Genomic DNA, 27,726 nt, shown 5'->3' with positions numbered 1-27,726 from the left:
CACACCCCCACGGGGGTCCCTTCAATCCCCATGTGGCAAGCCGAAATCGCGGCTACGTACACCTTAAGCGACTGCGGGGACTGCCCCGCGTCAAGCAAGCTTTGAAGGAAACAGAGAACTGGACGCACGCTGCAGTTCACTGGATCCACACCCTTACTTGTGCACCATCGCGAAAAAACCCGCCACTTGTACGCATACTGAGTGCGGGTCGAAGCGGCCCTAGCACTCTGAATAGTGCGCACCACATTGTCAGGCAAGCCCTGTGCTAGCAACTGGTCCCGTTCAGGAGCCAGACTGCTAGCTTCCACCTGCCTGGGGAGGGGTGGAACACCTCCCCCTCCGCCTGGGACAGGAGATCGGCCCGCACCGGCAATGCCCACGGCGGGCCCTGCGCCAGGGAGACCAGGTCCGCAAACCACGTCTGCCTGGGCCAGAACGGGGCCACTAGAACGAGCCAGAGACGCTGTTCCCTCACCCTGTCCAACACCTGACGGATCAGGGGGATCGGTGGAAACGCATAGAGCCCCTCCCGTGGCCACGCGTTCGCCAACGCGTCGTGTCCCAACGGGGGGCTGTCCTCCTGGATCGAGAACCACAATGGGCAGTGCGTCGCGCGCCGCGATGCGAAGAGATCGACGCGGGCACGACCGAACCTGGCCCAAATCTGTTCCACCACCTGAGGGTGGAGGCACCACTCCGTGTGACGAAGGTAGCCTCGAGACAGCAGGTTGGCGCCGTAATTCAGCCGTCCCGGCAGATAGACCGCCGACACTGACAGGAGACGGGGATACGCCCACAGGTGAATCTCCGCCGCTAACCGGTTCAAAGTCTTCGACCGCACACCGCCCTGTTTGTTCAGGTGGGCGATCGCCGCCATATTGTCCGAGCGAATCAGTACATGGCGTCCATGTATGACTCGCTGGAAATGAAGCAGAGCGAGGCGGATCGCCTCCAGCTCCAAGACGTTTATGTGGCGATGCTCCAGAGCTTCCCACCGGCCGTTCGCCGACAGAAACCTGCACACCGCACCCCAACCCCAGAGGGAGGCGTCGGTGCGAATCACTAGCCTGAGCGGAACCGGGCCCAATCGAGTGCCCCTCGATATGTAACGGGAGTCTGCCCACATGGCCAAAGCCAGGCGGGCCTGACCTGTCATAGGCACCCTGCGATGACGGTCCCTGGCTGGATCCAAGCGCAACGCAAGGAACCAGATCTGGAACGGACGCATGTGTAGCCTCCCCAGAGGGAGCACATGCAGTGCCGAGGCCATCAGGCCCAACATGACTGTGCACTGAAGCACTGACACCGAGGAGCATCGACTTAATGTCCTCGCTGTCCGCACCGTGCGCGCCTGTCGCTCCCGCGAAAGGCGGGCTCGCATAGCCCGGGAGTTCAACTCGAGCCTCAGGAAGATCGTTGTCTGTTCTGGGGCGAGGCAGCTCTTTTTCCAGTTCACCAGAAACACTAAGGTTTGTAGGTGATCGGTCACCACCTTGGTATGTTTCATGGCATCGATCCTCGAGCCGGCCACAATAAGAGCGTCGTCGAGGTAAAGGAAGATGCGAACCCCTCTCGCGCGGAGGGGGGCCAAGGCCGTCTCCACGCAAGCCGTGAAGGTTCACGGGCTCAATGACATGCCGAAAGGCAAGACACAGAACTCGTAAGCCTTCCCCAGGAAAGAGAACCTCAGGTATTTCCTGTGTCTCTTGACCACGTGGACATGGAAGAACGCATCTTTCAGGTCCACGGAAGTAAAGAAATCCCCCTGTCTCAACGCGTTGAAGAGGTGGGGAAAAGTTAGCATTCGGAACGGGAGCTTCCTCAGCGTCTTGTTGAGGCGCCGGAGGTCCAGAATTGGACGCATGGAGCCGTCCTTTTTGGGCACGACGAAGTACCTGTGGTAGAACCCCGAGCGCACCTCTGCCTTGGGGACCGAGCGGATCGCCCCCTTGGCGAGGAGCGAAATGACCTCCTTGTGGAGTATGTCTATGGACTCCCCCTCCACGACCGTATCGTGGGTCCCGTCGAACCTGGGTGGGGCCCTGGCAAACTGCATGGCGTAACCCTTCCGAAGGGTGCGCCGCAGCCACGGGGACGGGGAACACAGACGCTCCCAGGCCTCGAGCCTGTCGGGCAACGATGGTCTGTTTAGTATATTGTTGGGCACCGGGGGACCCGGTGCTTTGGTTGGGGAAGAAAAAGGGGGGGGCGGGACAAACGAGGCTAAGCCCCCCTGCCGGTTTCTTACGCGGGCTCCGCCTACTGACGTGCCCTGTGAGCGTGTTGAACCGGCGAAACCCCCCAGCCGTGCGAATTTCGCCGGCTGGGGGGAGTAAGGAGGCAAGCCTCTCTTTTGACCGCCGGATGCGGACTCGTCCGCTCGCGCGGTCCCCAGGAGAGCTCCCGACCAACGATGGGCCCATGGCACCATCGATCGGTCAGGAGGCCCCCGGGCTTGTCTCTAAAGCTACAAGCCGAAGGCTGGCCCTGAAGCCAAGCCCCGGCGAGCTGGGTTGGGTAGGCCCCTGCTGAGTCCCAGACCGAAGTTGAGCGCTGAGCTCCAACGACGGTGGGCTCATAGCCCCCCCCCCTTCCCCAGGGAGGTGACTAAGTACGGGACTAAGCCGGTGAGACTCGTACCCGCTGATGCGGGGCGGTCCGCGGCGGCGGAGGCCCCGGAGGACGACTCCGCGCGCGCGCCTGGACCTGGAACCGGCGGTCCTCCCCCTTCGCCCGCTTGGGCATGAAGGTGCTGACCGCCGCCGAGTCCCTCTGACGCGTCTCCAACCGCTGGGCCAAGTCTTCCACGGAAGAGCCGAACAGGCCCTCCGGGGAGATCTGAGCCCCCAGCAGCCTCCTCTTATCCTGCTCAGGGAGCTGGGTAAGATTTAGCCACAGGTGGCGGTGGGTGAGAACGGAGAAGGCCATGACCTTCCCACTGTTCTGCGCCAGGCAGTCTACCATACGCATGGCGTAATCCGTGGCCATCCTGAGCTCTGTAAACAGCTCGGGGGCAGGGTCACCTTGCATGTCCCGCAGGAGCACCGCCTGGTAGCCCTGCAGAATGGCCAGGTTGTTGGTCATGGCGGCGGACTGCCCCGCCGCCAAGTACGCCTTTTCGGCCAACTTGGCTGTAAGTTGGCACGCTTTAGAGGGCAAAGCAGGCCTCGCGGAGTTAGGGGCCAGGTGTCTGGCCACCATATCCTCGAGAGGAGGCATCGCGGTTAACGCGAGTTTATCCGCCCCCTCTAAGGCCGACCACGGAGCCATGCCCGCGCAGAGCGGCTTGGCCTCCTGAGGCCTTTCCCATCCTGACTGCACCGCGCGAACCACGTCTATACAGACCGGCAGCCGGGGCTTCGGGGCGGGGTGCCTGTGGTGCCTGGAGTGGCTGGTAATAGCAACCCCGCAGCACTGATTCGAGGGGCGGAGGTGGTTCGGCCCGAGCGATGCCAAGCTTAGCTGCAGCCCTAGACATTACCCCCAGAAACTGCTTCTGATAGGGCTCGTTGAGGCTAGCCTCCGAACGGGTCCCTAACAGAGAGGTGGCCGCGGTAGCGCGGTCCCATTCCTCCCCGCCAGACAACTCCTCTTGGGGGGCGTCCTGGGGGGGAATGATGGGGTCGTAGGGGAAAAACCCCCCCTGTTGTATCACAGGGTCGATGGGCTCGTCCCCCCAGTTCAAAATCTGCCGTTCGGGTAGGACCGGGGAGCCCTGCTCGGCAGGTAACTCCTCTTCCTCCGAGTGGTCAGACCCACCGCACGCGCCTCCCTCGGGAGGTGCATGGCTAAGCCGCGGGCCCACCTGGATAAAGAGCATCGCTCTCTCCCGTAAAACGGCCAGGGTAAAGCCTTCGCATGCCCGGCAGAAATCTGATTTCAACAGGGCGTCGCTAGCATGGTTGTGCCCGAGGCAAAACACACACTCGCTGTGGCGGTCCTGGATCGCCAATGTAGCGTCACAGCTAACACAGCTCCTGGCTGTCTCCCTCTGTCTCATGTCAGCCGCCCGGTTCATTGTGCGAGTAAGCAGTAGCTAACCCGCCAACAAGCCCCGCCGACTGTACCAGAATTAGCGGGAGTTAACCGTGTATGCTGACTGTCTACAGTCGCTTGCAACGGTGAAGATGCTGGAGTGCTACAAGCTAGCTGCTAGCTGCACGAGACGACTAGCTAGCTATCTATCTAACGTTACTCCAGCCGGAGAAACGTGCGCGCTCTAACGCTAGTAGCTGGCGCCTAAAGTACCTAGCAACAGAAGCAACCGCACGGATGCAAGCTAGCTAACTGTGACAACTGTGCTAATTAGCCTGTTGTTCTAGTGCTTAACGGTACAAGCTATTCTGCACGTGTGCAACCTAGCTAAAAGTTATGAGTGCAGACCTGAGTCGGCGCTCAAGCCTAACAACGTTAACCCAGCCGGGGAAACGTTAACATGCGCTGCACGGCGGCAGCTAATACAACAGTTAGCAAGAAAGATACTCTTAGCTTGGATGGCTTGATCCGATGCCGCTGGTGAAGAGTACAGGAACGGGTCCCCGAATCCTGATTTATCTCGTCCACGCGAACCTCTCGAGGTGGGCAAATTAACTGGAGCGAGTCTATTTGTCCAAGCTATGAAGAGCGCTGACTTCAGAGCTAACCGCGGAGCTTAAGAAAACGACGTCCTCACACTGGCTGGAAGAAGCGAAGAGTGACGGCCCCTGGGCTGACTGGCCGTGACGTAGTCACGGGGGCGAGGTGGGAGGCCCAGTCAGCCCCAGGGGGGCACCACGTCACCTAAAGGGGCGTGGTCAGGTTTTAATGTAAAGTAATTTTTGGAGCAAAAATGACAGTCTCCCATAATGCTGCGTACGCAGCGAACTAGGCACTAGTGAGAGCTTGAGTTCAAAACGAAGTAAAACCTGCCGTACATCCTTCATATGTTCTTCACGAGAGTCTTGTGAAGAACATATGAAGGATGTACGGCAGGTTTTGTCTTGGTTCGCAGTAGTCTTGAAACTTTTTCTTCAACACTGCAATTTTATCCTTCTCTCCATCTCGGAAGACAAACGTGTTGCAAACCTTTATTGCTTCTTCCCCCGCGACGTGCAGAAATGTAGCACACTGCACTTTCTCCGCTTTCTCGGCCACGCTTGCGATGCAAAACAGCTCAAACTTCTGGATCCATATTTTTCCAGTTCTCGGCGAGATTACCCTGCAGGCTCAAACTCGACGGCTGCAACTGAGACATCTTTCAGTGTTCTTTCTTTTCTTTTCCAGTTTATTCTAAAACCATGTTATATATTGACGTGACTCGGACGCCGCTTAGACAACAACTGACGTTTATTCACCAACCCGGATGTATGTACATTCTTATACGTCATGACGTCATACGCACTCTGACGCTACGCATATTCACGTTACAAAACTCACCTTATTTCTGCATTCTGAAGGTATGATAGGGTCGGATGGTGGAACCTTGTTGCTTCAAAAAGTTATCGTTTTAAAAGACAAAGTTTGGGCTTCCGGGTTGACGGGATGAAGGAGTGAGTCGCTCGTCATGTGGACTCCCACATAGTAACTTATATACCTTGTCAAATACCTTGGAATTTAAAATTTATTTATTCCATGTCTGGTTGAGAGTTTTGTGAACACAACTGTGGAACGTTAAACAGAAGAAATATGACAGGAAGGGGCAAGGCAACTCGGTCTACCACTAAAGACCCCCACGAGGACGCTACAAACATTGGTGCCGATGCCGCACAAACAATTCTCGATTCAATCTCCTCCCTTAAAGAAGACATCGGCGCAATTAAACAAGACATTTGTGCAACCATCGATGCCCGCATCACGGAGATGTCCAATACGCTCAGAACGGAGTTTTCGTTGTACCAAGCTGAGACGCAGACAGCCATAGCCTGTGAACCACGGCCATATGGCAACGTTTATGCCTAACCATCTGACATATTAGAGTGGCAACGATACTACTTTCTTGCCACCGACAGCACCGCATGCGCGAACTGCGAACCGGACACGTCGAGACTGTAGTACCTGACGAAAGTGTGATGAGAGGACCATGAGGCCGCGGCACACATGTCCTCCACCGACACACCACGCAACAATGCAGAGGATGTCGCAACACCTCGCGTAGAATGCGCCTTGATACCCTCCGGGGGAACCTTGCCCACGGCAGAGTATGCCAACGCGATCGCCTCCACTATCCAGTGTGATAAGCGATCCTTGGAAAGGGGTCCGCCCTGGGCCCTTTGCCCAAAGCAAACCAACAGCTGATCTGTAATGCGTAATGAGCGCGTCCTGGCCACATAGGCCGAGAGCGCCCTTACGGGGCACAGCATGTGCAAACGTCTCTCCTCACCCGAACTGAACGGCGGGGGACAGAATGCCGATAAGTCTATTACCATAGACCTATAGCTGGCATTAATATTCTTGGGCTGGTACGCCGGGTTAGGTCGCAACGTAACCCTGCGCCCATCGTCCCCAAAAACCATACAGGCCTGCTGTACCGAGAGGGCAATCAGGTCACCGACTCTCTTCCCTGACGATAAGGCCAGCAGCAGCGCGGTCTTTAAGGACAGAACCTTTAAATCGGCGGAGTCCAAGGGCTCAAACGGATGACCCGTTAGCCCGTCCAGCACCGTAACCAGGTCCCATTTGGGAAAAACGCACCGCAACGGCGGGCGCAGTTTACGCGCCCCCTTCATGAAGCGCGAGACCAAAGGGCACACCCCCACGGGGGTCCCTTCAATCCCCATGTGGCAAGCCGAAATCGCGGCTACGTACACCTTAAGCGACTGCGGGGACTGCCCCGCGTCAAGCAAGCTTTGAAGGAAACAGAGAACTGGACGCACGCTGCAGTTCACTGGATCCACACCCTTACTTGTGCACCATCGCGAAAAAACCCGCCACTTGTACGCATACTGAGTGCGGGTCGAAGCGGCCCTAGCACTCTGAATAGTGCGCACCACATTGTCAGGCAAGCCCTGTGCTAGCAACTGGTCCCGTTCAGGAGCCAGACTGCTAGCTTCCACCTGCCTGGGGAGGGGTGGAACACCTCCCCCTCCGCCTGGGACAGGAGATCGGCCCGCACCGGCAATGCCCACGGCGGGCCCTGCGCCAGGGAGACCAGGTCCGCAAACCACGTCTGCCTGGGCCAGAACGGGGCCACTAGAACGAGCCAGAGACGCTGTTCCCTCACCCTGTCCAACACCTGACGGATCAGGGGGATCGGTGGAAACGCATAGAGCCCCTCCCGTGGCCACGCGTTCGCCAACGCGTCGTGTCCCAACGGGGGGCTGTCCTCCTGGATGGAGAACCACAATGGGCAGTGCGTCGCGCGCCGCGATGCGAAGAGATCGACGCGGGCACGACCGAACCTGGCCCAAATCTGTTCCACCACCTGAGGGTGGAGGCACCACTCCGTGTGACGAAGGTAGCCTCGAGACAGCAGGTTGGCGCCGTAATTCAGCCGTCCCGGCAGATAGACCGCCGACACTGACAGGAGACGGGGATACGCCCACAGGTGAATCTCCGCCGCTAACCGGTTCAAAGTCTTCGACCGCACACCGCCCTGTTTGTTCAGGTGGGCGATCGCCGCCATATTGTCCGAGCGAATCAGTACATGGCGTCCATGTATGACTCGCTGGAAATGAAGCAGAGCGAGGCGGATCGCCTCCAGCTCCAAGACGTTTATGTGGCGATGCTCCAGAGCTTCCCACCGGCCGTTCGCCGACAGAAACCCGCACACCGCACCCCAACCCCAGAGGGAGGCGTCGGTGCGAATCACTAGCCTGAGCGGGACCGGGCCCAATCGAGTGCCCCTCGATATGTAACGGGAGTCTGCCCACATGGCCAAAGCCAGGCGGGCCTGACCTGTCATAGGCACCCTGCGATGATGGTCCCTGGCTGGATCCAAGCGCAACGCAAGGAACCAGATCTGGAACGGACGCATGTGTAGCCTCCCCAGAGGGAGCACATGCAGTGCCGAGGCCATCAGGCCCAACATGACTGTGCACTGAAGCACTGACACCGAGGAGCATCGACTTAATGTCCTCGCTGTCCGCACCGTGCGCGCCTGTCGCTCCCGCGAAAGGCGGGCTCGCATAGCCCGGGAGTTCAACTCGAGCCTCAGGAAGATCGTTGTCTGTTCTGGGGCGAGGCAGCTCTTTTTCCAGTTCACCAGAAACCCTAAGGTTTGTAGGTGATCGGTCACCACCTTGGTATGTTTCATGGCATCGATCCTCGAGCCGGCCACAATAAGAGCGTCGTCGAGGTAAAGGAAGATGCGAACCCCTCTCGCGCGGAGGGGGGCCAAGGCCGTCTCCACGCAAGCCGTGAAGGTTCGCGGGCTCAATGACATGCCGAAAGGCAAGACACAGAACTCGTAAGCCTTCCCCAGGAAAGAGAACCTCAGGTATTTCCTGTGTCTCTTGACCACGTGGACATGGAAGAACGCATCTTTCAGGTCCACGGAAGTAAAGAAATCCCCCTGTCTCAACGCGTTGAAGAGGTGGGGAAAAGAGAGCATTCGGAACGGGAGCTTCCTCAGCGTCTTGTTGAGGCGCCGGAGGTCCAGAATTGGACGCATGGAGCCGTCCTTTTTGGGCACGACGAAGTACCTGTGGTAGAACCCCGAGCGCACCTCTGCCTTGGGGACCCAGCGGATCGCCCCCTTGGCGAGGAGCGAAATGACCTCCTTGTGGAGTATGTCTATGGACTCCCCCTCCACGACCGTATCGTGGGTCCCGTCGAACCTGGGTGGGGCCCTGGCAAACTGCATGGCGTAACCCTTCCGAAGGGTGCGCCGCAGCCACGGGGACGGGGAACACAGACGCTCCCAGGCCTCGAGCCTGTCGGGCAACGATGGTCTGTTTAGTATATTGTTGGGCACCGGGGGACCCGGTGCTTTGGTTGGGGAAGAAAAAGGGGGGGGCGGGACAAACGAGGCTAAGCCCCCCTGCCGGTTTCTTACGCGGGCTCCGCCTACTGACGTGCCCTGTGAGCGTGTTGAACCGGCGAAACCCCCCAGCCGTGCAAATTTCGCCGGCTGGGGGGAGTAAGGAGGCAAGCCTCTCTTTTGACCGCCGGATGCGGACTCGTCCGCTCGCGCGGTCCCCAGGAGAGCTCCCGACCAACGATGGGCCCATGGCACCATCGATCGGTCAGGAGGCCCCCGGGCTTGTCCCGGGGGCCTCCTGACGGCGGATAAGCGATCCAGGGAGAGCTCCCGACCGGACTCGGGCGCTGGGCACCGAGGACGGTGGGCTTGTCTCTAAAGCTACAAGCCGAAGGCTGGCCCTGAAGCCAAGCCCCGGCGAGCTGGGTTGGGTAGGCCCCTGCTGAGTCCCAGACCGAAGTTGAGCGCTGAGCTCCAACGACGGTGGGCTCATAGCCCCCCCCCCTTCCCCAGGGAGGTGACTAAGTACGGGACTAAGCCGGTGAGACTCGTACCCGCTGATGCGGGGCGGTCCGCGGCGGCGGAGGCCCCGGAGGATGACTCCGCGCGCGCGCCTGGACCTGGAACCGGCGGTCCTCCCCCTTCGCCCGCTTGGGCATGAAGGTGCTGACCGCCGCCGAGTCCCTCTGACGCGTCTCCAACCGCTGGGCCAAGTCTTCCACGGAAGAGCCGAACAGGCCCTCCGGGGAGATCTGAGCCCCCAGCAGCCTCCTCTTATCCTGCTCAGGGAGCTGGGTAAGATTTAGCCACAGGTGGCGGTGGGTGAGAACGGAGAAGGCCATGACCTTCCCACTGTTCTGCGCCAGGCAGTCTACCATACGCATGGCGTAATCCGTGGCCATCCTGAGCTCTGTAAACAGCTCGGGGGCAGGGTCACCTTGCATGTCCCGCAGGAGCACCGCCTGGTAGCCCTGCAGAATGGCCAGGTTGTTGGTCATGGCGGCGGACTGCCCCGCCGCCAAGTACGCCTTTTCGGCCAACTTGGCTGTAAGTTGGCACGCTTTAGAGGGCAAAGCAGGCCTCGCGGAGTTAGGGGCCAGGTGTCTGGCCACCATATCCTCGAGAGGAGGCATCGCGGTTAACGCGAGTTTATCCGCCCCCTCTAAGGCCGACCACGGAGCCATGCCCGCGCAGAGCGGCTTGGCCTCCTGAGGCCTTTCCCATCCTGACTGCACCGCGCGAACCACGTCTATACAGACCGGCAGCCGGGGCTTCGGGGCGGGGTGCCTGTGGTGCCTGGAGTGGCTGGTAATAGCAACCCCGCAGCACTGATTCGAGGGGCGGAGGTGGTTCGGCCCGAGCGATGCCAAGCTTAGCTGCAGCCCTAGACATTACCCCCAGAAACTGCTTCTGATAGGGCTCGTTGAGGCTAGCCTCCGAACGGGTCCCTAACAGAGAGGTGGCCGCGGTAGCGCGGTCCCATTCCTCCCCGCCAGACAACTCCTCTTGGGGGGCGTCCTGGGGGGGAATGATGGGGTCGTAGGGGAAAAACCCCCCCTGTTGTATCACAGGGTCGATGGGCTCGTCCCCCCAGTTCAAAATCTGCCGTTCGGGTAGGACCGGGGAGCCCTGCTCGGCAGGTAACTCCTCTTCCTCCGAGTGGTCAGACCCACCGCACGCGCCTCCCTCGGGAGGTGCATGGCTAAGCCGCGGGCCCACCTGGATAAAGAGCATCGCTCTCTCCCGTAAAACGGCCAGGGTAAAGCCTTCGCATGCCCGGCAGAAATCTGATTTCAACAGGGCGTCGCTAGCATGGTTGTGCCCGAGGCAAAACACACACTCGCTGTGGCGGTCCTGGATCGCCAATGTAGCGTCACAGCTAACACAGCTCCTGGCTGTCTCCCTCTGTCTCATGTCAGCCGCCCGGTTCATTGTGCGAGTAAGCAGTAGCTAACCCGCCAACAAGCCCCGCCGACTGTACCAGAATTAGCGGGAGTTAACCGTGTATGCTGACTGTCTACAGTCGCTTGCAACGGTGAAGATGCTGGAGTGCTACAAGCTAGCTGCTAGCTGCACGAGACGACTAGCTAGCTATCTATCTAACGTTACTCCAGCCGGAGAAACGTGCGCGCTCTAACGCTAGTAGCTGGCGCCTAAAGTACCTAGCAACAGAAGCAACCGCACGGATGCAAGCTAGCTAACTGTGACAACTGTGCTAATTAGCCTGTTGTTCTAGTGCTTAACGGTACAAGCTATTCTGCACGTGTGCAACCTAGCTAAAAGTTATGAGTGCAGACCTGAGTCGGCGCTCAAGCCTAACAACGTTAACCCAGCCGGGGAAACGTTAACATGCGCTGCACGGCGGCAGCTAATACAACAGTTAGCAAGAAAGATACTCTTAGCTTGGATGGCTTGATCCGATGCCGCTGGTGAAGAGTACAGGAACGGGTCCCCGAATCCTGATTTATCTCGTCCACGCGAACCTCTCGAGGTGGGCAAATTAACTGGAGCGAGTCTATTTGTCCAAGCTATGAAGAGCGCTGACTTCAGAGCTAACCGCGGAGCTTAAGAAAACGACGTCCTCACACTGGCTGGAAGAAGCGAAGAGTGACGGCCCCTGGGCTGACTGGCCGTGACGTAGTCACGGGGGCGAGGTGGGAGGCCCAGTCAGCCCCAGGGGGGCACCACGTCACCTAAAGGGGCGTGGTCAGGTTTTAATGTAAAGTAATTTTTGGAGCAAAAATGACAGTCTCCCATAATGCTGCGTACGCAGCGAACTAGGCACTAGTGAGAGCTTGAGTTCAAAACGAAGTAAAACCTGCCGTACATCCTTCATATGTTCTTCACGAGAGTCTTGTGAAGAACATATGAAGGATGTACGGCAGGTTTTGTCTTGGTTCGCAGTAGTCTTGAAACTTTTTCTTCAACACTGCAATTTTATCCTTCTCTCCATCTCGGAAGACAAACGTGTTGCAAACCTTTATTGCTTCTTCCCCCGCGACGTGCAGAAATGTAGCACACTGCACTTTCTCCGCTTTCTCGGCCACGCTTGCGATGCAAAACAGCTCAAACTTCTGGATCCATATTTTTCCAGTTCTCGGCGAGATTACCCTGCAGGCTCAAACTCGACGGCTGCAACTGAGACATCTTTCAGTGTTCTTTCTTTTCTTTTCCAGTTTATTCTAAAACCATGTTATATATTGACGTGACTCGGACGCCGCTTAGACAACAACTGACGTTTATTCACCAACCCGGATGTATGTACATTCTTATACGTCATGACGTCATACGCACTCTGACGCTACGCATATTCACGTTACAAAACTCACCTTATTTCTGCATTCTGAAGGTATGATAGGGTCGGATGGTGGAACCTTGTTGCTTCAAAAAGTTATCGTTTTAAAAGACAAAGTTTGGGCTTCCGGGTTGACGGGATGAAGGAGTGAGTCACTCGTCATGTGGACTCCCACATAGTAACTTATATACCTTGTCAAATACCTTGGAATTTAAAATTTATTTATTCCATGTCTGGTTGAGAGTTTTGTGAACACAACTGTGGAACGTTAAACAGAAGAAATATGACAGGAAGGGGCAAGGCAACTCGGTCTACCACTAAAGACCCCCACGAGGACGCTACAAACATTGGCGCCGATGCCGCACAAACAATTCTCGATTCAATCTCCTCCCTTAAAGAAGACATCGGCGCAATTAAACAAGACATTTGTGCAACCATCGATGCCCGCATCACGGAGATGTCCAATACGCTCAGAACGGAGTTTTCGTTGTACCAAGCTGAGACGCAGACAGCCATAGCCTCACTGCAGAAAACAATGGACTCACACAGCGCCACAATGAAAGAGCTTGAGACTGAAGCCTCGCGCACAGCAGACCTAACAACGAATTCTGACAAAGAAATTAAACGTCTGTCAACCATGGTCAAAACCCTCGAAGACAAATGCGATTCACTAGAAGGACACTCACGAAGAAATAATCTCCGTATTATCGGACTGCCAGAGGGCCATGAGGGACAGCGTCCCACAAACTTTGTGAGTGAACTCTTAAAAGATATGATGAGCCTTGACAACAAACCACTACTGGATCGAGCACATCGCTCTTTACAGAGCCGACCAAAGATCAACGAATCACCCAGGCCGATTATTGTTAAATGTCATTACTACCACGATTGTGAGGAGATTCTACAACGCGCCCGAACAAGGAACCATCAGCTCACATTCCGAGGACAAAAGCTGTACATCTTCCCGGACTATACCACCAACGTCTCCAGAAAACGAGCAGCCTTCACAGATGTGAGACGCCTGCTGCGGGATACACCTGGGGTGAAATATGGGCTCATGTTTCCAGCCAGACTGAGGATCACTTTCTCTGGCCAAGAGGAGCGCAGCTTCACGGATGCAGATGAAGCAATGGACTACACAAAACGAAATATTAAATGACCATCATGAATGGTAAGATTGAGTAAGGTAGAAGGGAAAAAAAGAAAAGAAAAAAAAAAAGTAAATAAATTAGACTGTTGATGACTTAAATAAACAATATTCCATAGGAAATCACCACAAATACCTCTAATTTTCTTTATTACATAAGGAGGGTATGGTCGGATTAGAGAATACCCATGCATACGTTTATTTTTCCTTAGTTAGCCTATGGATCAGGCCCATTGATCTATGGGCAGACTACTTTTTATTAATATTATTAATATCTTTTTCTTTTTCTCTTTACAAAGATGTGTGTGTGTGTGTGTGTTTGTGTGTGTGTGTGTGTGTGTGTGTGTGTGTGTGTGTGTGTGTGTGTGTGTGTGTGTGTGTGTGTGTGTATGCGCGTGTGTGTGTGTGCTGATGTATAAAACTGAATTGGGAATAATATGACTTACTTTGTGCCAAGAATACCAGCCATAGCCTATATGACGAGGGATAATCTTGCCTAACTTAATTTCCCTTAAATCCGATCTGGACAGACCTGTCTTTGCATTAGGCAAAACATCCCCCCCCCCCCCCCCCCCCCACCCCTTCCTCCCCTTTCCCCCTTTGTGAAATGTTTGGAGTTTTGTGTTTGTTTGTTTTTTGCATGTTTTTTTGTTTTGTTTTGTTTTTCCTGTCTTGTACTCCCCCCCTCCCCCCGATCGGAATTATGCCCTCCTCTTTATAGTTTGATAAGCAGTCGATCTGGCAAAACTTCCGCCCCCCCCCCCCCCCCCCCTGTGCAATGTTTAAAACTGAATTGGGAATAATATGACTTATTTTGTGCCAAGAATACCAACCATAGCCTATATAATGAGGGATAATCTTGCCTAACTTCATTTCCCTTAAATCCGATTTGGACAGACCTGCCTTTGCATTAGGCAAAACATCCCCTCCTACCCCCCCCCCCCTCCCCTTCCCCCCTTTGTGAAATGTTTGGAGTTTTGTTTTAGTTTTTTCTTGCTTGTTTTCCTTGTCTTGTTTTGATTTCTCTGTTTCGTATTCCCTCCCCCCTTGATCGGAATTATGCCCTCCTCTTTATAGTCTGATAAGCAGTCGATCTGGCAAAACTTCCGCACCCCCCCCCCCCCCTGCGCAATGTTTGGGGATGTGTTTTTGCATGTTTCTTATTGTTTCAGCAGGCCACCACACACACATTTCCAATTGAGATTAATATGATTTATTATGTCCCAAGCACATCAAGGTATTAGTCATCTTGTGCACTATGTACATTATTATTATTATTATTATTATTTTTTCTCTCAATCCATCTTAGCATAAAGTTTGATCCAGCCACAATTGTTGGGGTAGAACACTGCCCCAATTTTCTCCCCCCCTCCCCCCCCCCCCCTTTTTTTTTTTTTTTTTTTTTTTTTTTTTTGTTTGTTTTGTTATGTTTGTTTGTTTTTGCTTGTCATGTTCTCAATATGTGTGTTTATGGGTTGGTAGGTATGCAATGCATATATATCCCATCCATTTCCTTATCTGACAGGTGTATTTGTGCTCTCTCCTGTAATATAGCATACTCAGTTGCGATTGGAAAACTAGGCTCACCATCATTAGCAGCACAGCCAATTATGCTATCATTTTCCTAATTCTTCCCTCTTTCACTCAGTCTAAACTTATGTCTAAACTTACAAAGACTGTCAAATAGGTGTTACTTTAATTAATATAATGTGGGGGTCCCATGGCCCTGTCTGACTCTTCTCCCCTCCCAGGGAGTGTGGGTGACTGCTACGCAGTTAGACCCTTTTTCAATGTGGGAGTCGCGTCGTCGTTCTTTTTCTTCGGCTAGACATGTTTGGTTTTTTTTTATTTTTTCTTGTTATGTCTTTGATCACATTAAGTTTTGTTATCTGTTTTATTTTATAATTGTTTTTATTTTGGGGGTGGAAGAGAGATCCGATACAGTATATAGTAATATCGTAATCAAAACAGACAATGACAAGCAGAAGTAATATACTAGGCGGCCCTACAGGTGTAACCTTTGCTACTTTAAATGTGAAGGGTTTGAACCATCCTGTTAAAAGAGGAAGAATATTTGCATATCTCAACTCTTTGAAAGCCGATGTCATATTCCTTCAAGAAACCCATCTTAAAGAAGTTGCCCATACTAGACTAAGAGCCAGATGGATAGGCCAAGCATATCATTCATCTTTCTCAACTAAAGCACGAGGGGTAGCTATTTTATTTAAGAAGAATGTACAATTCAAACACATTGACACTATTACAGATAACCAGGGTAGGTTTATAATTGTAACAGGTGAATTGTATTCCACTCCTGTAACTTTGCTGAATATCTACGGCCCTAATTTTGATAATCCAAGCTTTTACAATAAAATATTCACTCTTATACCTGCTTCCACACCACAAACAAATCTAATAATAGGCGGAGACTTTAATTGTGCTCTGGATCCCTATCTGGATAAATCCTCACAGCTAAAACCTCGAAGGTCCAAAACAGCAGAATTGCTTAAATCCTTTGCCACAAACACAAACCTGGTGGATATTTGGCGAGTTTTGAATCCCACAGGGCGAGACTATTCTTTCTTTTCTCCAGTTCATAATACATATAGCAGGATCGATTATTTCCTTATAGATGCCAAGACAATATCAAATGTGCAGACTGTGAAATATCATAATATAGTAATCTCAGACCATGCTGCATTGTCTTTCACTATCAATATGACAGATAGCACTAAAAAACATTATAGATGGCGCCTTAATTCTATACTCCTTAAAGATCCCATATTCTGTGCAGATTTAGAAAAACAAATTAAGATATTTTATGAGACCAACCAAGGCCCAGACATATCTCCCTCATTACTATGGGATACTCTTAAAGCAGTCTTGAGAGGGCACATCATCTCTGTGGAAGCTTACAGGAATAAAGTAAATAAAAATAAATTAATTGGTATAGAAGAACAGATTGGCATATTAGATAAAGAAAACATACAGAATCCCTCTAGAGACCTATATCACAAGATATTGCTTTTAAAATACGAATATAATAAAATTATAACATCTAGTGTAAACAAATACTTGTTAAATAAGAAACAGGAATTTTTTGAATACGGTGATAAACCACATAAATTGCTTGCAAGACAGATTAAAAAAGCAGAGAGTGATCGTGCTATACACAGTATTAAACACGAGACTGGAAAGACCCTTTACAACCCTGAAGAAATCAATGGCAGGTTTTTACAGTACTATGAAGGCTTGTATCGTTCCAGAGCTGATGATAACACCACCACAATGCAAGATTTCCTGAAAAACAGTGATCTCCCAACCTTAAGTCAACAAGATATAGATTATTTAAACGAATCCATTACGGTAGAAGAAATTAAAAAGGCAATCAACGGCTTAAAAAGTGGTAAAGCTCCTGGACCAGACGGATATACGGCAGAGTATTATAAAAAAATGTCACCAATTCTCCTCCCTCACCTTCACCGTCTGCTCTCATGTGCATTGGTGAACGAGGGCTTACCCCAAACAATGTATGAGGCAGTCATAACTGTAATTCCCAAAAAGGGAAAAGACCCCCAAGAAGTGGGCTCATATAGACCCTTATCACTGCTTAATCTAGATAATCGATTGCTAGCTAAAATATTAGCCCTTAGATTAAATAAAGTAATTAGTAAACTCATACACCCAGATCAGACGGGATTCATCCCAAACAGACATTCTTTTTTCAATTTGCGACGTTTATTTAATATCATGTACTCTAAACGCTTCCCAGAGGATGACCTGGTCATTGCCTCCCTTGATGCCGAAAAAGCATTTGATCAAGTTGAATGGAATTACTTATTCTCTGTATTACATAAATTTAAAATAGGAGAAACATTCATCAAATATGTGAAATTACTTTATAAATGCCCCAAAGCTAGAATTATTACAAACCAAACTATATCTTCTGAATTCCCACTTCATAGGGGGACAAAACAAGGCTGCGTTCTTTCTCCTCTCCTGTTCGCTCTAGCCATTGAACCATTAGCGGAGTTGATACGATCTGACCCTTTTATCCATGGTTATGACACAGGTAGGACACAAAACAGAATTTCTTTGTATGCAGATGACATCTTATTATATATTAAGAAACCTGAGATTAGCATCCCTCGCATTCTGGACCGAATCAAATTTTTTGGCAGTTTTTCTGGCTACCGTATCAATTGGACCAAAAGTGAATTGATGCCCATTAAACTGCAAGACCCAATATTTCTAAATTCAATACCTTTTAAGATTGCTACTAATAAATTTACATATTTAGGCATCCACATTACAAAAAGATACTGTGACTTATATAAAGAAAACTTCCCACCATTTCTTACGAAACTACAGATGTCTCTGAGGTACTGGCAAACCCTCCCTCTCTCCCTTATTGGTAGAGCGAATACAATCAAAATGATCAGCCTCCCTCAAATATTATATCTCTTTCAAAATCTGCCAGTCTATATAACTAAGAATTTCTTTAAAAAATTAGACTCAATAATTAATCCTTTTCTGTGGAACAATAAAAGCCATCGGATTAAAAAGAGTCATCTATGTAAACCTAAAGGTGAGGGCGGGCTGGGTTTGCCAGATTTCATTAGATATTATTATGCAGCCAATGCCAGAGTTATTATGTTTTATTTTCATAACATCCAACATTCCCCTACATGGTTGACATTAGAAAGGGAAGACTGTTATCCATATAAACCAGAGACTATCCTTCTGGCCTCATCCAGAGTACAACGTTCTAAGTATAATGATAACCTGTTAATACGTACATCAGATGACATCTGGAAACAGATATGTAAACACAATGATTGGAGTTCATTATATCTATTGATGCCAATAACAGGGAACCCTTTATTCCCCCCATCCATTTCTGATCCAACCTTTAAGACTTGGGAAAGAGCGGGTATTGTGACTATTTCAGATCTGTACGTTGATGATGTTTTCCCCTCATTTCAACAACTTACCCAAAAAATAGGATTGCCTAGACAAGACTTCTTTAGGTATTTGCAGATAAGGGATTATGTTCAGAAACATGTTCCCTCTTATAGGACACTGGCCCATTCTACAATCAGAGAAATAATGAGACGCTCCCCCTATTCTCCTCACCTTATATCAGACTTTTATTTGAATATACGACAGGGTGGAGCTGATACATCCAATATACGGGCACAATGGGAACGAGAACTGGATGTCCAAATCACAGAAGAACAGTGGAGCCGTAGTCTTGTGCAGATACATAGATGCTCTATAAATGTCAGACATTGCCTCATGCAATTTAAAATTGTACATAGGCTACACTACTCAAGGGTGAAATTGCATAGGTTATTTCCCTCAGTCTCACCTACATGTGAGAAATGTGAGACTAACGAGGCCACGCTTGCCCACAGCTTTATACTTTGCCCCAAGATCGAGAATTACTGGATTAATGTCTTTAACACAATCTCTGAAATACTTGCACACCAAGTGAAACCAGACCGACAAACCATTATTTTTAACGTTTCAGAAATGATAGACGGACACTCAACAGCCCATCAACACTTTCTTAATTTTTGTCTTATGTCTGCTAAGAAATGTATACTAAGATTTTGGAAGGGGAAAGAGCTTCCCAATGTAAAAATGTGGCTCGCTGACCTCGTAAACACTCTGGAAGTGGAAAGGATCAGATATCTCAGATTGGATCAGACAGATAGATTTGACTTAATATGGCAGCCTCTTATTCAACACCTGCAGGGCGCCTCTAATAGAGACTAGTAGGCATTATTCTAAGTATTGTCACTTTAGGATATTCTCTTCCATCCCCCCCCCACAGTCCTTCTCCCCCCCAATACACTTTTTCCTTTTCCCTCATCTTCTTTTTGTTTTGTTTTTGATTTTCTTGTGTGTTTCCTGTTTATTTTTTATTTTATTTTTTTATTATTATTATTTTTTTTGCTTAGTTTTTGCTTTGGGGTGTACGATATGTGTATAAAATACAAAAAAAACAAGCTTCATGACACTCAAACCTTTATGCCCAAGAATGAATGTATGTGTGGCTAACATGTTAAATTATCTCCAGATACATAAGCAATTTGTTTCTGTTTCAGAAAATATCGCTTTGCTAGCTCTTACTGTCAATGTTTTTTTTGTTTTTGAATTATTGATTGGTATCTGTAAAAGAGAAACAGCAATCACATGCTGGGTTGACACATGGTGAAAAAACAAAGTGTTGTGTGTACATGTGCTTGAACAAATAAACAATTAAAAAAAAAAAAAGACAAAGTTTGATGAGAATTGGCTAGTTGTCTGTGACCTGAGGCCCGACGCATGCACACTGGCATGATCATTTCCAGGGGCGGAGCCACACTCTCAGTCCAGAGGGGGCAGACCATTCTCAGTTAGTGGGGTGCCTGGACACTCAGTCATTTCAAATTGATGCAAAAGTTTGGTTTTCAATGCTAATTTGTAGGTATGGGTCTATCGAACAATTCTGGTTCGAGTGTCAAGAAATCAGATTAAAAAAGGGGAGGGGTTTGCCCATTTTCCAAAAGGGCCACCATTGAAATCATGATTTTTTGAAAAAGCTCATAATTTTCCACACATTTGCTGTGTAATAATATTTTTAATGCTATTTTAGGCCAATACTGTGTGAGGAATCAACTGGAGTTGAAATATTGATGTTTTCAATAGTCTGGTATGCCAAAAATCAAAGATGGCTGCCATTTCCCGCCTACCCCACCCCAAATTACGCTTCATAAATTGTATCATGGTATTCTTGGTGCCTATACTAGGTTTTCATGTAATAGTAAGTGAATAAAAATAAAAATACAAATGTTTGGAGTATATCTTATAGGATATTTCAGACAAATGAGACAATAATTAAGCGGAGAACCAGAGCTAAGAGTGAAAATATGATACCCCACTCCCATATTTTACGGTATTTTGTTTTTGTAATGCACTTTCAATTTATTATATTGCTTAGCTTCAAGATATGCCCATCAAGTTACTGTTGTGGTAGTCGATAGCCTTCTGAAGCGAGACGAGGACAGTGGAACTGAGAGGGCCCTTGAGGATTGGGTCATGGTAGCTTCCAAAGAGAGCCCAACATTCACATTTTGGCTACTCGTACACAAGTACCAACAGATCATATTCATGTTTATCCGGGCACATCGGGAATGGAAGTTCAAACTCATGGTCACTACACTGCAGAAGCTTGTGCCTCTGTTCATTGCTCTTGATCACCAGAATTATGCCAGGTGGACTACAATCCTTCTCAGAGACATGGAAGCTCTCTCAGATAGTATCCAGGCAGAGTTTGAGAAGGGACACTGGACGATAACTCGAAGCAATCGGCATTTCTCATCCTTGCCAATTGATCAAGCACACGAACAAGCCAACAAAAGGGTTAAAAGAGTTGGTGGCATAATAGAGGGAATGCACGTGACGTCACGGACGCGACAGTCAGTGCGGGTACGCCCACTCAGCTGCAGTGAGTGTCAAAACGTCTAAACAAGCCAGGTGGCGCCGCCGGTCACGGTGTTTAGCGTTCAAGATTCAAGATTCAAGATTCAAGATTTTTATTGTCACTCCATGGTACAAGTATCACGTGTGAAATTCTTGTGCTGTGGACTCCGTTTACGACATAGTACAAATAGGCAACAAGCAATGAGCAATAGGCAATAAGAAATAGGCATCAATAAGCAATACTAAGCAGCAATAGGCAATGAGGCAGAATAGCGATAAGACAAGTCAGTGGCATATTCATTGCACATAGGTGCACATGTTATGTGCATACGTTAGACATGTTCGGACATTTTAATTCGACTTATTTGACATACAGTGCAAATAGCATGTACCTTATTAAACATACAATTAAACATTAGGCATTGTGCATACGTTAGACGTGTTCAGACATTTTAAATTCGACGTAATTGACATACAGGTGCAAATAGCATGTACCTTGTTAGACATACAATTAAACATTAGGCATACATAATGGTAGCAGCTGCAGTACGGTACGGTACGACTACTACACTATTTGTGTATGTTAAGGAGTCTCGCGTTCAGCTTCCGCGAGAAAACAACGAAAATGGTAAAGTGCTGTTGTGCCATTGACTGTAAAAATAGATTCAACAAGGCTCGGAGGTATCTTTTTACAGGCTGCCGAAAGCTAATGAAACGGCCCCGGTCTTCTCTGCAGCTATCCAGGGTTTCAATGAGGGCTCATTCATTCTCTGGCTGTGTTCTACCTGCACAGATATAACGTTACATGAGTGATAGTGTTCACTATGAACAAAGCTAGGGACAGCGTATGCTAATATTTTTCTTAATAAACGTTGTAATAAAATAAATATGTACCTCTCCACATACAACCAGAATATCCATTGCTGTCCTCGTTACTTTAATGTCGCCAACAAATCCAGCCTTGAAGTACGACCACGCGTCCAGGCTCTTGTATGCTTTCATGCTTTGGTTTGTGTATTTCCCCGGCGTCGATATTAAGTACATATAAATGTCAGGAAACCCTATTCCTGGCCACATGTCTACGTCCATGGACCACTGGTTCTTTGGCAAGCTGTAAGGGTCACATTCGAGTCCAACTGCCTTTATTTTAAGCAGATAATCGTTTATATTAGCCGTGGTTTCGCTACTACCCCTGGCAGAAGCCACGTTTGTTTTGGAAATTTGACACTCAGTGCTGCTCAGTCCGGCTGAGGGGGCGTGTTCGGGAGGGGGCGTGGCGTCGGTGCATTCCCTCTATTGGTCTGACAGAGAACCCTCACATGAGGAGTTTACTACTGACGACAGCGATGATAATGAAGAACGTCCTCATCATGAGGAAGGATATGCATCTCAGCAGCAATTTCAAAGATCTGATGGAGGGTTGGAGGGGAATCCCTTTGAGGAGGACAGTAAATACCTTGTTACTGTGGTATCTGGCCTGGTACCCATACCATTTCATAGTTATACTATCTTATAACTGTCTTTTAGTCTTAAATATTAAGTTATGGTGCACAGGAAGAGAGGGCAGCTAGATACTAGGTTTATCTAACCAGAGCAGCTGGGGACAGGGATAGACACTCCGGCTCTTTGAAGCATGGGAGAGAAGCAATAAAATTGATAGCCTCAGGAGAGACACATAGAGACACAGGATTTAACAGAGGGGGTTGATTAGCATCTCAGGGTGTGACTAGGAGATTTACACACAAAACGTACGGTTTAGGGCACAGAGAGGATGAACGCACATGCTCAAATGCACTCAAACAGTGACAGGCCAGCATTCTGTTGTGATACTGAGGGGAGATGACCCTTCAGGCCGTCGTAAAAAGAGATAACACCATTTGTTGGGGGATCTAAGCCGGAAGGGGCAAGAAGCTGTGCAAGCCCTTTCAAAAGATGAGAGAAACAGCTGGGGGGTTGATTGATAGGTGACACACGCAGCTGCTCGACACAGATACACATTTAAGCAGGGAGCTGATTGGATGAGAGAGTGGGTTATGACAGGGTGAACAGTAGGAGGTGGCTACACTTAGGAAGTTTTTAAATACAGTGGACACAGGATTAAAGGTCAGAGAACAGACCCAAGACCATCTCTCCATGACTCTACAGAGAGCCATGTCAATATCACATTCTGTAAATAAAACAATACTTTAAATAGACTTCATCATGTTCTCCATTGTTTCCTGTGGTTCATCTCTTCTTCTAATGCATTTATAATACGACAAAGTGGCGAGCCAGCCAGGAGTTGGTTAATCGGCGGTCTGGATGGAGCAACTACACGGCAGGTGAGTAGGCCTATCTCTAAAATATTGGGATGCGCTGTGCGTTTGCTCCGTTTCGTCGACCAGCACGAACGCTAGTGGGGTAGGGAGAGAGGAGTGAAGATGGAACTGTTTATATATGGATTGGTACTGCTTATAAGCATGGTCTGATCAATTATGACTAAGTGGTACAACTGGTATAAGTGGTACGTCGTCAGTTGCCTAGGAGATAATTAAATGTGTTGTGTGTAGTGTTTTGGCAAGGTAGCTGAGAAATAGATTTAATAGATTGATTGAGTGGGATCACACAAACCGTTTGGCAAAATACGTGTGCAGTTTTGGAAGATTAAAATGGAAAAAGGAGTGTCTTTACACTCTAAAAAAAAAAGTTGGAAAAGAAGTCGCACGGGAAATAGATCTTGGGCCCAAAGCAAATAGTCAGAGTTTAAGAGATATGGAAATAAGAGATGAGATTTTAGAGATATTGAAACGCGTGTTTGTTAATGTGTTATTGTTTAGGCTATGTGTTATGTGTTATGTGCTATGTGTTATGAATGATTGATTGATTATATGTGTCTTGATCTGGCCAGGTCGTTCGTGTGAGTGCGTGTGTGTGTGGAATAAATGAAAGCAATGTTTAAAGTGGGTTTAATATTATAATGTCAGCGCGATCAGATCAGATCAGATACTTTGATTGCCACGCAACCAGATTGGGGGCGATGGCTGAGAGTGGTTGAATAATGATAGATAGATAGGAAAATGGTCTCAACAGTGGCTAAATAAACTAGATTGTTAGTCTAATGCGTATGATAAAAGGTTGCCCCATGGCTATATTATGGGTTATTCATGTAATGTTAGTATATTTTAATAGGACTGATTTAAGAAACTAAAAGGGGAGTAGTGGGATCCAGTTTGCGTGATGCTAAAGCCGTTAGCTAATTTTAGCAGGTAGCGACAACTTTGTTACATAGTGGTCGAAATAATAACTAATTCAATTATATTTTGAGTCTAATGGGTAGAGTAGCAGTTCGCGATATCATCACATCAAAGAGGACCGTTAAGATAGAGATAATAGTACATTTGAGTATGAATTAAATTTTAGTTTAGTTTAGCGAGCGGAGTGGAGTGCTGCATCATTCTCAGAGATCCGTGTGGAAATGATGGCTGGTGATTTCTGTTCCGGCTGAGGAAAAATGAGTTACGGGTGTGTTCAATAGGTAAAGAAAATATAGCATGTTATTAGTAAATAGAGGTTATAATGTTGCTAATTGATCAGCGCATAGAATAGCGCTATATTTGTCATTCTTAATATATCTATGCTGGGCTATTTGAGATAAGGAATGATGAACTATTATAGGCCTATGGGAGAATAGAGGCTATATATATATTTACGCATGGCTACTTAGACGTGGACTGACTGGTGTGTGAGTGGAGCGTGGTGACGTGGCGCATGAACGTCTATTGTGATTTCCGGATGGAACAGCTGTGATGGTGTGCGTGGCTGTGTGATCGAAGGAGCGCCTGTGTGTATTATTTTAACAAAGCATGAATAAGCAGACCTGAAATAGCCTACTCGGCTACATAATTAATAGGAGGTTGGAATTGGTGCGTGGGGAAATCTAAGTAAGAATAAGAGTGGCTTGGAATAAAATAGGCATATGGGAGTAATCTATTAAATGATGAGTTACGCGGGGGACTTATAGGACTTTGTGTGTGTGTTTGTTTGTTTGATTCATTGTCAGGAAAGGTTGGGCAGGATATGGGACGGCTGTGCGGAGAGTTGAGCGGGTGTGAGATGCATTAGGCTACTTCCGATTAGTTCCATTCATATTTTGTTGTGGTCAGTTTAGTTGAAACAGTAAATTGTGTAAAATGTGGTTAAATTCATAGATTATCCGCCCTAGAAAAGTGAATTGATTGGTTGGCTTAGTAAATTAATGACTGTAGTCTGTAGATGATGATTTCTGGGAATATTCTACTATAGGGATTTATCAAGCTGAATAAATATGGGTCAAAGATGGTTTTTACAGATAGGCTATAGCTTGTGTGTGAGAGATGAGATGGCTGGTTTGTGTCTGTAAGAGAGAGTTGAGTGTGGTAGCCTATAGGGATGTGGCTCATGTGTAGGCTGCTAGATTGTTTGGAGTAGCCTATAGTGGGAACGTTAGGCTGAAGTGGTAGCCTATATGATGATTTGTATGTGTGCAATGATCCGTGAATATTCATTTATAAAGCCGATTGGGTGCCTGATTGGTGTTGAATTAGTTGTCTAATCAAGAAGTGTGTGTGTAGTTATATAAGTTGTAGTCCACTCGATAGGTACCTGGAGCTCTATACAAATTTGTGACATCGCTAACTTAGCCAGGAGAGGGAAAAGAGAGGTTTCCGCCACAAGCTCTGTGTGCTGCGGTTATTTTTTTTTGAGGCTGAAAGTGGAAATAGTTGTCTAGGAGATATAGTGAAATAATTTAATTCATAAAATGTGATGTTTACACTAGTTCATGTGTTACATGTTGGCAGAGACGTATGTCACCTAGTGGAGATTACAGGCTATGAGTAGTTAGTTATCTTGGTAATCAGGCAGTCAGCGAGACAGCTAGATGAGATACCGCTGTATGCGTGTTCAGTAGGCTATGTCGTTGTCCGTTTGGTCAATTGCAGAAAACAGAGACAACAAATGCATCGTAGGGTAATTAATGTAGGAAGGATGATAGGCTAATTATAAAGCAAAAAAGGGATAGTTTATGGTGATTTCTGCGAGTGGAAATATTCTTCTAAGGGCTGCGTTCAATAAATAGGAATGTATAGGTATATTGTATTAGAATAATAATAATGATTAATGACTGTAGACTCTGTTTGCTTTGGTCAATGGGGAACCTTCAGGGATGCCGTAGGGGACCAGATGGTGAGTGCTGTTAGGGTGTTTGCTCAGTACGGTAGTAGTGGTAATAAATAAGTTAATTACAGCAAGTTGTTTTTATTTAAATCAACTTTCAACAGTGACCATTAACATATTCAATTTGGTTATCTATGACATAAAATGAGAGGGATGTCTTATCATCTTAGCTTAATAGTCTATGCAGCGGAGAGCAGTATACTGCAATATATAGCTTAAAATAGGGGTTTTTCTACATCTGTAGTGGGGGTTGCTTAATTTAGGGTCTTAAAATTAGTGGGCAAATATGTGTGTATTTTAGTGAGATGCACATAGGCTGGTATTAATAATTAAAATGATTAGTGGAGCTTCTGTTTCTAGATGGGGAGAAGTTACAGTTGCAAACTGGTGCAGAGTTGTAAACAGCAAGGCGTACGTCTCCATGTTGACGGTGGGAACATAGCATTTGACTACAGTTCATACCAGGAGATGACATTGAAACTACAATACCCAGAGTGCTTTGCAGCGTGGAGCAGGAAGTAGACTGGTGTAACCCTGTTATCATAGAGGGTTGTTGAATTTCTTTTCATTTAATTTATTTTTCTTAAGGAATGTGTCTATTCCTATTTTCTTTTATTTTCCATAAGGAATGTGTCTATTCCTAAAGTGTCTGAAATATATTCATTCTCTGATTGTTACAAGGTATACGACCTTTATTTTGAAGTTCCACAAAGCGGAACTGAGAGTGAGCACCGCTCTCTGGTGTGTTGGAGAGAGAGAGAGCATAGAAGAAGAGAGAGAGAACGAATTTACCGTCTTGATAAAAGAGCTGCACGTTTTTGTCCACATAACGTCTTTAAAAAGTGGATGTTTCCTTCATTTGACTTTCGTCAGAAAGAGAACCTTTTTGTGAAATCGAAACGGACGTTGTCCAGTTGAGATATTTTGTTTGGGATTTACTAGGACTCTTCTTGCTGCTCCACGGCGCCACTCGGTCGCCATTTTGAGGCTTCAGCAGAGCCCTGTTTTCTCATTCCTTTGGTAAGAAATGACTTATCAACATTTATATTGTTTGTTTTATGTATGTTAATGATACTGTGTATATTACACTGTTAAAAATGAGTGGTGGAAATCCACTAAAGTTGGATTTAGACATTTGAATGTTTATCTGACTGTGTCATGCAGGTCAGGTTTTTTTTATGTATGATTCAACCGTGATCCAGTCCAGAGATGGCGAGCCACCCTAACCAGGATCCACTGTGATGCCAGCTGATGTAAAGAAAGTTGAGTTTCTTTGGACGGATCGTGAACTCTGAAAATCCTGCTTGAGTGGTAGGACACTGCTCTTCTGCACATCTTGCAAGAAGAACAAGAGGTTTAACACTAAAACCTCGTAACTGAGTCATAGGACACTGCTTTTCTGCACATCTCGAAAGGAGAACAAGAGGTTTAACACTAAAACCTCATAACTGAGTGGAGTGAGACACCATAGAGACAGATACCCCGGGGTGTATTTCATTTGAATTAATAATAATTGTTTTGGGCCCATTTTCATTTCATGTAAAATTTTGTTTTGTATATGTGTACCTTTAATACAGGTTGTCAAGATACACCTACAGTACTGTGTTGGTCTCATTAATTACCCATCTTGCTCTAGCAGCCGAACCTTTGCAATTGGTCCAAACATCCTCGCGAATACTGAGGTTTGTACACCACATATTGACCTGGGTGTTACAGAAATTGGCG

This window comes from Poromitra crassiceps (genome assembly GCF_964638095.1).
Source record: "Poromitra crassiceps genome assembly, chromosome: 16".
Taxonomy (NCBI): domain Eukaryota; kingdom Metazoa; phylum Chordata; class Actinopteri; order Beryciformes; family Melamphaidae; genus Poromitra; species Poromitra crassiceps.
This window is presented reverse-complemented; position numbering follows the sequence as displayed.